At 43.3% G+C, this 13,824-nt stretch overlaps 1 protein-coding gene across 1 annotated transcript in view; it reads left to right on the top strand.

Moving 5' to 3' along the window:
• Positions 1-13,824, top strand: part of EFHD1 (EF-hand domain family member D1) — a 37,519-nt gene that overhangs the window by 1,125 nt on the left and 22,570 nt on the right. The gene's annotated exons all lie outside the window — the stretch shown is intronic.

Raw genomic sequence — 13,824 nt, 5'->3', positions numbered from 1 at the left:
TTTATCTTATTTCATAACTGGGTGGTGAGCCTGAATCTTGAGTTGTCTGGAAGCAATAATAGAAGTTTACTATTGAAATAAAGGGCTTCCTTGATACTTTCCTTTTGAGTTCACCTTTAAAGCAGGCTAAGTGGAGTATTCTGCACACAAAACGAACCTCTTTTTAGTGTCTGTGATGTCACAATTCCCAGTTCTGCTGTAGTGTCTCTCCCACTGAATCACTGATCTAGTGCAGTTCTTGGAAGCTGTGCTGGGTTTTTCTATTCTAAAAGCTTTTAAAACACTATAAAAACAACTTTTAAATAAACTTTGTAAACTGTTGTGTGCACAAAATGGGAAAGCTGAGCCTCAAAGAGCACTAACTCTGCTCCTTCTCTGAGTGGCTATTAACACAGCCTGTCTTCCCCATCTATTTTTCCCTCTCCTAACTTTAATCTTCCTGTTGATCTCACCCACAATTCCAGCTGTTTATTTACTATCTGGTGACTCCCTCCTTACCGCTCTCCACTCACCTGCCATAGCTCCTCTTTTTTTCTTTGTGGAAGACTGCACCAACTTTTTCAACAAGATCCTCCCACAATCCCCATGCAGATCCTTCCCCGATTTCCATTGGTGCCTGTTTGTTGTCTACCTCTGGCTCTTACCCAAAGTAACAGGTACAGGTTGATGTCTACACTGCCCATGTAAACACGCTTTATCAGTGGGGCTTCTCATGCAATTTTTTTAATCGCTCTCCCAGTGATTAAGATAAATAAATAAAACCACCCTGAACGAGTGGTGGTAGCTTTATCGCCTGGAGCTGTCTACACTGGCGCTTTTCAGCGCTTAAACGTTTGTTGCTCAAGGATGTATTTTTTCACACCCCTGAATGACTAAAGTTTAGCGCTGAAAGTGGCAGTGTGGAGACAGACTTTTACTACAGATCTTTCTTGCCCTCATTCTCAACTCCTCCCTCTTTCTTGTATGCATCTTCCTCTCAAAATACAAACATTCCTTGGCGTTGCCCACCCTCAGAAGCCCCACTTGCTTCTACTCTGAACTCAGAATGCCTACGCTGCTTGTCCTGAGTTTCCCCGCTTGGATTTTCAGTTGGATTTTCTGTTTTGTTTTAAATATCTTTGCGTTCAGCTCTAGCATCATGCCTATAAGGAATTATCCAATTAGTGATGGGCCTATGTCTATAGACCAATAATTATCAGTTGTGACATTACAAAGGGGTGTTGTAGCTGAGTAGACGCTAGCTAGGGTGACTCTAGAGAATTTAAAATGATGTGTGTATTCGGGTTAGCGCTTGCGTGCGTGCTGTATGCTCCTCGAAGACTGATTAGTGCGGGGTGGGGGCTTTCACACCATGCTGCTGCTGAAACTTTTTTTGCAGTTCATCTTTAATTCGAGTAAAACAATGGTTATTTTTGTCACCATTGTTTTGGAACAAGACCCTTTGCCAGTCGAATGAGATGCTTTGCTAATTAAACCAATTAATCTGGGGGAGGGGGAAGAAGAGAGCAAATCCAGGTGGAAATGAATGATAATGAGTCTCTTCCAGCTCAAATAACACAGACAAACGAAACAATTAAAATATAAAACATGAGAGATTCAGCAAAAGGACTGCATTCAGTTTTGGAAATCTGAACAGAGCTCTTGCCTATAAAACTTATCTGGCTGCAAAGTTCAGCAGCTGCTGGTAGCTCTGTTTAATGTGATGACTCTGGAAGAGGACGAACTCCTGTCCATTGTTTAATTGCATTGCATAGTGGCCCTCTTAGGGGTTTTTTTTTTTTGTACATATGAAGAGGATGGGATAGAAGAATTTTCAACCTAATACACAGGAGAGTTGTGTGCACTGTAACAGAACTCCACTAGCCGTCACCTTCAGCCCCCAACTAAAACCCCTCCAACGCATTATTAAGGATCTACAACCTATCCTAAAGGATGACCCAACACTCTCACAAATCTTGGGAGACAGGCCAGTCCTTGCCTACAGACAGCCCCGCAACCTGAAGCAAATACTCACCAACAACCACATACCACACAACAGAACCACTAACCCAGGAACTTATCCTTGCAACAAAGCCCGTTGCCAATTGTGCCCACATATCTATTCAGGGGACACCATCACAGGGCCTAATAACATCAGCCACACTATCAGAGGCTCGTTCACTTGCACATCCACCAATGTGATTTATGCCATCATGTGCCAGCAATGCCCCTCTGCCATGTACATTGGTCAAACTGGACAGTCTCTACGTAAAAGAATAAATGGACACAAATCAGATGTCAAGAATTATAACATTCATAAACCAGTCGGAGAACACTTCAATCTCTCTGGTCACGCAATCACAGACATGAAGGTCGCTATCTTAAAACAAAGAAACTTCAAATCCAGACTCCAGCGAGAAACTGCTGAATTGGAATTCATTTGCAAATTGGATACTATTAATTTAGGCTTAAATAGAGACTGGGAGTGGCTAAGTCATTATGCAAGGTAGCCTATTTCCTCTTGTTTTTTCCTACCCCCCCCCCCCCCCAGATGTTCTGGTTTAACTTGGTTTTAAACTTGGAGAGTGGTCAGTTTGGATGAGCTATTACCAGCAGGAGAGTGAGTCTGTGTGTGTATGGGGGTGGGTGTTTGGAGGGGGGTGAGGGAGTGAGAGAACCTGGATTTGTGCAGGAAATGGCCTAACTTCATTATCATGCACATTGTGTAAAGAGTTGTCACTTTGGATGGGCTATCACCAGCAGGAGAGTGAATTTGTGTGGGGGGTGGGGGGTGAGAAAACCTGGATTTGTGCTGGAAATGGCCTAACCTGTTGCTCACTTTAGATAAGCTATTACCAGCAGGACAGTGGGGTGGGAGGAGGTATTGTTTCATATTCTCTGTGTATATATAAAGTCTGCTGCAGTTTCCACGGTATGCATCTGATGAAGTGAGCTGTAGCTCACGAAAGCTCATGCTCAAATAAATTGGTTAGTCTCTAAGGTGCCACAAGGACTCCTTTTCTTTTTGCGAATACAGACTAACACGGCTGTTACTCTGAAATCAATCTACAGTGGAACTCTTGTGGTTGAGCTTGACCAAATAGCAGTAGTTTGTTTGCAAACCACTTAGTGAACAATTTGCATGGCCAACTGACGTTCCCCTGTCAGAAAAATCGTGCCTTGTCATAGGCGACTTCCCCAGTCACACAACCATCTGAGGATACTACTACAATGGGGAAGAAGTTATGAAGTGGGAGGCAACAAACTAGACCTTGTTGTACAATTTCAAGGATAAATGTACCTTTCAAAGCTCATGTAGGGATTGCACCCCTCATTCCGACATAGCTTTTGTCACCTCTGAAAATATAGGGAGCTTCAGAAGGGAGGTGTTCCCAAGATGGCAGCACAGACTAGTGTAAGTGACAATAGAGGCTGCAGTATAATCCAGGAAAACAAGGCACCTGATGAGATTCAACTTCCAAAAGGCTGATCTGTCGGTAATAATACTCCAACCCACAAGCACTCTGGCAAACTTGTCTCCCTAGTGTGGAAGATTGCCCAAAAGCCCATCTCCAGGAGATGTCAGACACTAGATGTGCCTGGACTTTCAGAACAAACCAGCCAACAATATAAGAGAGATTCAGAACTGTTTGACTTGGATCCCTTCAGTGAAGAAACCATCAGGTTCAGGGAAATAAGGAGTGGCACAACCTCTGGGGGAGCTGATTGAAACAACAAGCATGTGCCATAATAGCAAAAAGCATGGGTCACCATTTGCAAGCTTAACCCTAATGGACATCAACCAAAGCCTATCGTCACAGTCTCTCCCAACCAAGTTGCACACCAACTCATCCTAAATGGTAAACCAGGCCACAAAGCAAAGTGCAAAACAAAACAGGCTAAGCAGGAACTCTGCTGTCACTTGAGAGATTGTAGATTCCTCAATGTGCAGGTCAACACTGCGGAGCTAGCAGTAGCCATGAAAATCCTGAAGTGTGGAAAGGGTGCTGGATGCAATGGTGTATCTATTTGAACTACTTCTACACTTTGGGATGAGAGCAAAGAAGTGGCCACTTGATTTCTTGAATTCTTGCATGGTGTCAAGGCTGATTCCATACTCTGGCACTCTGAGCCCACAAGAATTCTAAAAATTAATACTGGCCACTCCAGGCTTGTATTAAACTCCCAAGATTACAGCTTTTCTCTGACCTTGGATGGGTAGACGCTGCCACCAACCAAGTGCAAAAACCCCTTTGAGAACCCAGGAAGGTGCACTTGGGATTTCCTTCCTCTGGGGTACCCTCAAGCCCTTTCGCACCCTCTCCGGGGAAGAGCTGAAAAAGAAAAACAAAGGAAATCAGCTGTTGCTAACCAGCTGATTAAACAACATGTGGACAAACCCCTTAGGACACAAAAATCCAATTCTGTTCTTAGAAAAGGTAAATTTTATTAAAACAAAAAGAGAAAATACATCTGGAAACTCAGGCTATTGCTAGATTTTAAAAGAGCAAATACAAGGATTAAGCATCAAAAATAGTTTCTTGAGGTCCAGCTTAAAGGTTACAAGCAAAACAAAAGCATTTGGGGTTAGCACAGAGGAGTCCACAAGCCATAAAGAAATAAACCTAATCGTGTCTTCCTAGACATGCCCTGATCTACTTACATATCTGGGCTTTCAAATGAGTAGTTTCTAGGTATGATCTGATGATTTTTTTCATACCTGGCCCAAAACTTCTTACAGCATCGCTGGTCTGTCCCCTCTCTCCGGAGAGCAACAACAGACAGACAAAAGGGGAGTCTTGTTTCACGTTTAAAAAGTTTTAGCCTTCCTATTGGCTCTTTTGGCCAGGTGCCCACTCACTTCCTTTTACCTATGCAGGGAGACTTTTTAACCTTTTACAGATAAAGCAAGTAGAGAACAACTACTAAGAGGGATTTTATAGCTGGCTGGCTGGGTGTTCGTAAAAGGGAGCTACCCCCACCCCTTTAATTTATCAAACATGGAGACAATGCAAATACCCAGGCTGTGGAGACAAGCTAAAGTGGTTGCACATAAACCACATATAGAACTGAACTTGCAAAGACTTACTGACCAATATCCTTACTCTGCTCAACTTACAAGCATATGACTGGATGAAAATGGGTATAATTGCATAATAGTGGAAGGGCAGCTGACTGATGACCAAGTTGGTTTCCACACAAGACATTCATTCTGTGGTTAAGTTGTAAACCTAACTCAATACATTGAAGATAGCCCCTGTCATTTTGCAGGTTTTGAAGCTATCTGTTGGCTGCTTATGACACTATGAACTGAAACTGGCAATTTTGAGAAATGGCAAAATGGTCCAGGTCATGTGCTCTCTGTTCAAGAATTGATGTTACTTCATCAAGACAGATGGTCAGAAAAGCAGATGGCATACTCAGGGGAATGGATTGCCCTAAGGTTCAGTACTATCACCCTTGCTGTTTATTGTCTACAGAAATAAACAGTCAGAATTCCCTGTGTGTGAAAATTAACTTATGCAGATGACCTTTACATTGCCATGCAGTCAAAAGATTTGAGAACTTTGAGGCATTCTAACTGGCCTCCTGAGTGTACTTGGAGAATACTATCACATGTTGTTCCTGACTGCCAACCCAAGTAAGACATAAGTGTATACCTTCCACCTAAAACAGACAGGCCAAGCAAAAAGTCCAGTCACTCTGGGATAGTACAGTCCCTTTAGTACTATGAACATCCGGTGTACACTGGGGTTGCATTAGACCGAATTCTGACATTCAAAGAGCACATGAAGTTGAAAAAGAAAGTGAACTCTAGGAAACTGGTCAACACAAACTGAAAGCTGACCCCAAAACACTCAGAGCAACTAGTCTCATCTTGTGTTGTTCAACTCCAGAACACAGCATGCCACTATGGTGATGCTCAAGCCACGCACACAGAATTAATACTGAACTTTTTATCAATACTGTAGGTTTTTCATAGGGACTTTGAAATGGACTCTCACACTGTCACTATACTGCCTCGCAGCAGTTGCACCACTATTAGTGAGGTGGAATGTCTTCAGTAAAAAGGAGAGACAAAAACAGGTATATGATCCAAGACACACACTGCACAGATACATTCTACCACTCAAGAGGCTGAAGTCCAGAAAGAGCTTTGCCCCTGAAAATCCCTTCCCCAAAATACCACAATGGAAGGCTGTAGAATAACAAAATGATGCAAAATGCTGCTGGTCTTGCAGAACCTGGTTCCTTTAAAACAATTCCTTCCAGGCACTGACCTTAAATGAAAACACTGGTGTATTCTAAATTGGGGCAGGAGCTGGGCTGGTAAAGACTGGTGACAATATGACTGAGGTGGAAGCTGAGAAATGACCCCAAATGTGATTGTGGAGAGCCTAAGCAAACACTTGGACACTGCCTGTTATGGTGCCTTCTGTCAACATCCTGTTCTCCCAAGGAACTATTCACAATAAGTGATGACACCAGATCGTGGCTGCGGTTTTGGAACAATAAGCTATGATGATGGCCTATCACACTGCTTATCAAAGCATGAAAGAGAGAATGAAATCCACTATAAAGGATCTACATGTACTTCAAGCGCTCACTTTGCGTAGGCCTTCAACACAAGTTGAAGAGGTGACACAGTTTGCCTCCATCTTCCTGGAGAAGGCTCATCTTTTGAAAATTTGGAAAGGTTGTTTTGAAGACCAGTAAGATCAACATTGGGGATGATCTAGGCAATGAAACTGCCAGACAAGCTCCCAAGACTGAGCCTTGTCTGTACTACAAATGCATTGCTGGTATAGTTATACTGGCTTAGCCCCCTAGCGTAGATGTTACTATGCCAACAGAAAAACTTCTGCTGCTGCAACAGAAGCACTTAGGTCAGCATAGTTGTCTACAGTGGGGGTTGTGCCAGCGCAGCTGTGTCAAGTGTGGTGAGGTTTTTCCACACTCCTGCCTGACATAGCTATGCCAGCAAAATGTTGTAGGGTAGACTGAACTGAGAATGTAAGGAGTGAGGTGTCAAATTGAGGCACCCTGTAATATGCTCCTACTCACCATAAGCGCGGAGTAGATCTTCTTCATTATGGAAGTGAGATAGCACTGAAGGGAACTTAACATCTAGCTAATATGGTGAGTCAGTTTCATTTAGTTTGTTTGCTCTTGGGTACCAGCTGAGAAAACTTGAGGTACCTCCAGGAACTAATGACAAACTAGATTAGAATTCTGCAAACCAGAGAAACTGGGAAGATGGCCAAAAAGCAACCCAACAGTATCATGAAGAGTGTTAGCAGCAGCAAGAGCCAAGTGAAGGAAGATTAGAATCTGAATTACAGAGTTTAGGCATGTTGGAGCCTGTGCAAACAGGAGTCTATCTGGTAAACAAGTGCAAGGGCATAAATAAAAATGGGGCATGTAACTTCCAGAAGGAGATTGGCTAGAGAGACTATTTGGACAGATGGCCTCAGGGCAGTGACTGAAAGGACAGACTCTCAGAGGAGAGGGTAGCGTTGAAGTGATCGTTGGAGCCAAATTAGACCCCCAACACAAGCAACATGCTTTGACTAAAATGGGAATTGTGTATTCAAGTACATAGTCTGGCACTAAGAGCTCTCACTAGTTGGTGAGTAGTGCTGTACTTTTAAGGTGTCACTTAAAGTAGCCAGTGTCTTGGTATGTGGGTCTGTACAAGGACTACTGATTGACCTTCTGTGCTAGTACTGTCCAAGGCTGCCTATTGACCGCTCTGATCATTCTGCTGTTGCTTGCTTCCTGCTGGTTGGTTGGTTGGTTGGTTTTGTTCTTCTCTCACAGAGCTGTCCTTCTAAGGAGGACCTGTGAAACAATTTCTCAGGCCACTCCCTTCCCCCTCCCCGAACTGTTCAGTATGATCATAGGTGCATGCAAAGGGGCAGTCCTGGGATTTTGGGAAGACTCTGTAATATGAAAATCTACGGCACCCCTTACTTTATTTTAAAAACAAGGCATCAGGAACGGCTCACTCAGTCTCCTGCTGCAAAAGTGAAGCATGACTTTGTGTTGAGCTCCATGTGTTGCCAAACACTTAGGCATTTCAGTGGACATTTCTCCAAATGAGCTCTCAGATCTGGGATCCACTAGCTCTCAGCCATTAGAATTTTGTTTGCATTCTGGTGAATTTTAACACTTGCAATGATATATTAGTCTTTATAATCTATGCAACACCTCCATGAAGTAGGCAGAGCAGTGGTGCTGGAACAATTTTTATAGCGGGGTACTGAAGCTGGAAACAATGTATTTGGGTGGTTGTTACTACTTCAAGCCAGGCAGTGTGGCAGAACCCCAGCACCCCTAGGTCCAGCACCTCTGAGGCAGAGTAAAGGAGGGAGAGGAACACAAGGGTTAAGTGACTTGACTAGAGCATTTATTGAGATGGTATCAGACCTAGGATTAGAACTCCATTCCTGTGCTTAATTCATTATCTTGGGTGTCTCTTGTGCTGTTGAGCTACCCTTCATAACGACTGGAGATCACAATAACGCCTCATCAGAGGAGTTTGCTTCAAGGCAGGCAGCCAGGAGGGAACATGTGGTGGCCCTAGCACCATCAGTAACACTCCGAGTGGAACTACCTCACAACTCTGAATTGGTCTGCTCCTGCCACATATAAAGGGGGATATGACTGCAAGTCTATGGGCCCTACAGATTGACCTTGGGTGATATTCACATATCGGTGCGTGAATAACCTACGATCTTCAGGAAAAGTCCTGGAGATGAGTTTTTGTGCTCTTGGGTGGCCTTCATAAGGGATAGTGTCAGAAGTCAATGAAAATGAAAACTGAAAATCTCCTTTAGGTTTAGGGCTTGTGTACACTTGGAAATTTACCAAAATAGCCATTCCAGAATAATTATTCCAGAACAGTTACTTTAGTATGACCCCACACATGGATACTCTTTCTCCAGAATGAGTGCCTTTTTATCTGAGTTTTAGCTTAATCCACTTTCAAAGTGAAAAACAGAAGTAAATGGATCCCTAGAATAGGAACTAGGAAAGATATCTTGGAGAAACTTCCGTGTGACTGTGTGCATTGAGAGTGCTGTGAGGTCCTGGAGCCATACCTGAGCATTGGTTAGCCATTTGGTAGGAAAGATCATCTCCCTCCACTTGCTTGTTATCAACTTGCAAAAGGTTTTATTGAATTCAATCTCAGAAATGTTGTATCATCAGTACCCACTTTCCATTGCCAGGTGTGCAATCGGCAAACTGGCTTTCATGAGCCACATGGGGGCTTTAAACATATTTTTCTCACAGTTTCCCTAGTACCGTATATACTCGTTCATAAGCCGAATATTTTTGGTAAAAAAGTGACGCATCAAAGAGCGGGGGTCGGCTTTTCAACAGGTCTACACCAAAATTTGATGATTTTAAACACTGTGAAATCATGGAATTGAATATCTAATACATTGTCATTTTGTTTACCTGGAGCATCTGCAGGCATGGACCCCCTCAGTTCCCTGTGGCTGTGGTTCGCTGTTCCCAGCCAATGGGAGCTGCAGGAAGTGGTGCCACTTCCCGCAGCTCCCATTGGCTGGGAACGGCGAACCGCGGCCACTGGGAGCTGAGGGGCTCTGTGCCTGTGAACACTCCAGGTAAACAAAACGTCCCGACCCGTCAGTGGCTTACCCTGACGGGCCGGGAGCCAAAGTTTGCCAACCCCTGAAATAAAGGGTCGGCTTATGAAAGGGTCATATAGTTTTTGCTATTTTTACCTATCCATTTTGGGGGGGGTTGACTTATAAACAAACTGGCTTATGATCATGTATATACGGTACTTGTTCTTGCAGCTACAGCTGGTCTTCTGGTTCTTTTCTTAGCTGCAAGATAGTCAATTGCTCTGTGGCTTCCCTTGGTTTTCAGATAAGCTTTGTATACTTTCACACATCATGTAGTGAAGTCTCTCTTACTGCTGTTCTAATCTGGCCTTGAAGAAAGAGGAAACGAAAAAGTAACAAGGAGAGTTCCCCTTCCAATATGAAGATTTAGTCTAAATTTTAAACTGCCATGGGCAACACTTAAAAACAACTAGTATAAACAGAAACCCTTTTTTACCAGAGAAGCTGTATTAGGAGTGTTGGTGGAATTTATAAAAGTTGTCTCTGAATCACCTGTGTTCACCATAGGCCCCATCTTGTGCTCCTTCAGTTGGATTTTAGCCCGAATGAGGTGAGAATGATAGGGCACAATGTATCATGTCTGAAGGATGAGATTGGGCTGTTGGCCTTTGTGATACTACGCTCCTTTAAACTTCCTCTTCTGTGAACACACAAAGCCTCTAGGGTGTATGATATTATTAACATGCAACCCTGGAGACCTGACTCCTTTTAGCTGTAATCAGAGGCACACCATAGGCAATGCAAGGATCTCCATGTGGCTATTACCCAGGTGCTCCAGCCTGTTTCAAGAGGGGGCAGGCCATGAGAGGGAAGTTCAGTCTCCAGGCCTACTCTGTAAGCTTTATTAAGCACTAGCCGCATATACAAGCAGACACTGTCCATCCCAAAGAGCTTACAATCCATGATTTTAAAAAAACAGACTACATAGGAAGGGGGAGACAATCAAGTGTGTGTGACTTCTGTGTTCTTCTCCAGGTCTGTAACTACAAAACTGAGTTCCTTTGCCCCATAGGGTGGCAATAAATAGAGGTCATCTTCAGCGATGTGATCATGTCTGTTAAGAGCAGGATTGGGAGCCACTTATAACAGATATTGGCAGTGAGCAAAAGTTGATAGGTGTTGAAAGCTTAGCATGTAATGAGCTAGATGTAATAGGCTTCATAATCCATTACAGAAGCCCTGAGCTATATAATCCCCCTCCTTCCTGAAACTCTCTACGGAGCTATATCCAGTGGCTAAAGTAGATAGAAAAAGGGGGAGGTGCGTTGCCTCTTCTGCTAAAAGAACTGCATTCCCCTACCTAGATGTTCTCACAAAATATGGGTTCCCAAACTGTGGCCCGTGCTCCACCAGTGACCTGTGGATAGCTGGCTGGTCACACGTTGCTGGGCTGCCTCCTTGCTTTGAACTTCTAAAATACATAAAAGGAAGCTCTTTAGCTTTCTCATATTTGTGTTACAATAGGTACTACAGGTCTTAACCAAGAACATGACCTCCATTGTGCTGGGTGCTTTACCAGACATGTTGGGAGGTCTGTCCTTGCCATGAAAAATGTAAAGGCCAAGTAGTAAAGATGAGGGGAAGACTCAGATGTGACATGACTTACCTAAGGTCACACTACAGGTTAGAGGCATAGCTGGGAATGGAACCCAGGTTTTCTGCATCCCACTCAGTGCCCTGTCCACTGGACCACTGATGTCCCTGCCTTGTCTGTTTTCGGGGAATAGCCGTCATTAGCAATCTGTCAGCTCTTTGTGTAGCTGTACAGTAGTTGATGCCTAAGTGTGGACAGGAGCAAGACAGGCTCAGCTGGTGCAAACTCTGGCTTGATCTTGTGTATGTTTAGGGTCAGCCCTAGTGCAGCTGCACAGTTAATTGGCCACTGATTGCCGAGTGTAGACAAGACCTATGTATCCTGCATAAGCAACTGCTGTAGTCACAACAGGAATGTTTGATTATATGGATTGGCTGCCCTCCCTCTCCCATTACTAATTATAAATGGGGAGGGAGCTGGTCTGCAGGAGACTCTCAAAGATGCAAATGGGAGTTGGGCACCAAACTGCCCTTTAAGATGTGATCCACTCTATGGAAAATCTGAGTACCTTGATCTCCTAGAGATGAGGGAGGGCAGCCCATACAACTAAACAACTTTAACGTCAATGTTCATGTTTTAACTGCCCTGCTATCCAGCAGCTGTAACTTTCTCTATCTGAAATGTACATGGGTACTTCCTATGTAAGGCTAAGCAAAGGAACAGTGTTAAAAAGTTTAAACTTGGAGAACTGAAATACAGACTGTTTAAAACAATGAGTCCATTAAATACAGATCCGGTATAAGTGTGAAATGTAGAATTTGTATTTAAATGCTAATTATCTGTTAAACTTAGGTGGAAAACATTTCTTGCATCATGAAGACCGTCCCAGCTGAATGTTAATTTCTCTTTGCCAGAACCCTAGTAGAAGTTAGGCTGCATGGTCTCCCATCTCAAATGTGTCCTGCAAAGTGGGGAAAATGTGTTGGCTTTTTTGGTATATAAAGAACCCCGGGAGGTTCTCGCATGCTTTTATTTTAATTCTAATGTAGGAACATGGGACTGACATAGTAGATCAGACCTATAGTCCTTCTAGTCCATATTGAGTCATGTTAAGGGCACCTGCAGTATTGACATAATGGTGTTTCCTCTAGTTATGATTTCCCCAGATTTTAGTTGTAGCAAATGCTATTAATGTCAACAAATGAGTACCTTAATTCTGGGATTTCCTAACTTCTTAATGCTTCACTCTGCAACTTTGTTTGTGTGGAATTCACCCATGACTGTGGCTTCTGTTGCTGCCTCTGGCAGTTTAAACTCAGTGTAAAAAAAAAAAAAAAAAAGGTAGTGAAAAGCAAATTCTCCTAAACTTCAAGGCCCTGCTCCTATGACTTGTGTGGCTCAAGTGCAGGTTCATTGTGGGACAGACAGGAGCTCTGAGTTAAACCCAGGCGGTAGAAGACCCTGGAAGTGAAGGGAAGAGGGTCTATACTAGTGATACTGAAACCTCAGTGGTTCAGGAGCCAAACTAGCGAGCAACATTACCCAAAAGAGCCACAGTAGTGTGAATTCATTGTTCTATTTACTGTTGTACTGTGTGTTCATATTTAAACAGTATGGCGGGAGAAATATTTAGTTTATGTATTATTTTCACAGCAAAATGACTGCCCGAGTATTATGTTATCAACTACAATTGGTTAATTATATAGTAAAAGCATCCTGATTGGCTGTTAATTAAATTTAGTGTTTTAATATCATGGGCTGCAAAGAGCCACAGGAGACGCATTAAAGAGCCACTTGTGGCTCAAGAGCCTCAGTCTGAGTATCACTGGTCTACACTGACCTGAGCTTAGGTGCAAAATGATTCTGTTTTTTGGGGGGTTCTAGTCTAGAGAGAATTGTCTTTAATGCTTGCCCAGTTGTGACTCAGTTTTGTTCAGACTTTTCATGTCCCTTGGGAGGAAACTCACAGTTGCATGTTATATAATACCAAACACCCATTTCCCTCCCTTTCCCCTGGGGTGTCAATGCTTGAATTTTCCCCCCTATAATTTCCTGCTGCTAAGGGTAGCAGTGGTGGGAACTCTGTCATCCAACACTGTTCATAGCCATTTTAGCAGTGGGAGCTACAGGGCTTGTCTACAGTAAACTTACCCCTTAACAATCAGTGCTAGTGTAGACAAGGCCTCTGGTGACTGCAAGAACTAATGTATGCTCTTCTGGCAGAGGGACCAGGAAGTCTGCAGCTCAGACTAATTATAATCTGTAACCTAATTAGCTCTTTATTTTAACAATATGAGAATACTATTTTAACCATTATAATCAATTCGTCTTGGACTCTTACAAACTCTCTGGAGAGTCTAAGCCTTACAGCTCACCTTGGCACAATCTTCTAGCCTGCGTAAATGGCAGCCCAGTGCTACAGGGTAGAGACGTGAATCTGAGAATTGAACTTCATCCTCTGTCCTCCATGCCATGTCTCCTTCAGGGGAATTTGTGGGGAGAATGCCCATTGTTTCATCTTAACCCTAATAGGAGCGGAAAATGTCAGTAAGGCTCCAGTGTTCTTACCACATATCAATTAAACCTGCTCCTTGAGTGCTAAACTGATAAGGAATTAGTTTTAAACTCTCCTTGCATGTTGTAAATAGAAAC

The sequence above is a fragment of the Eretmochelys imbricata genome, chromosome 9 (assembly GCF_965152235.1).
Source record: "Eretmochelys imbricata isolate rEreImb1 chromosome 9, rEreImb1.hap1, whole genome shotgun sequence".
NCBI lineage: Eukaryota > Metazoa > Chordata > Testudines > Cheloniidae > Eretmochelys > Eretmochelys imbricata.
This window is presented reverse-complemented; position numbering and strand designations above follow the sequence as displayed.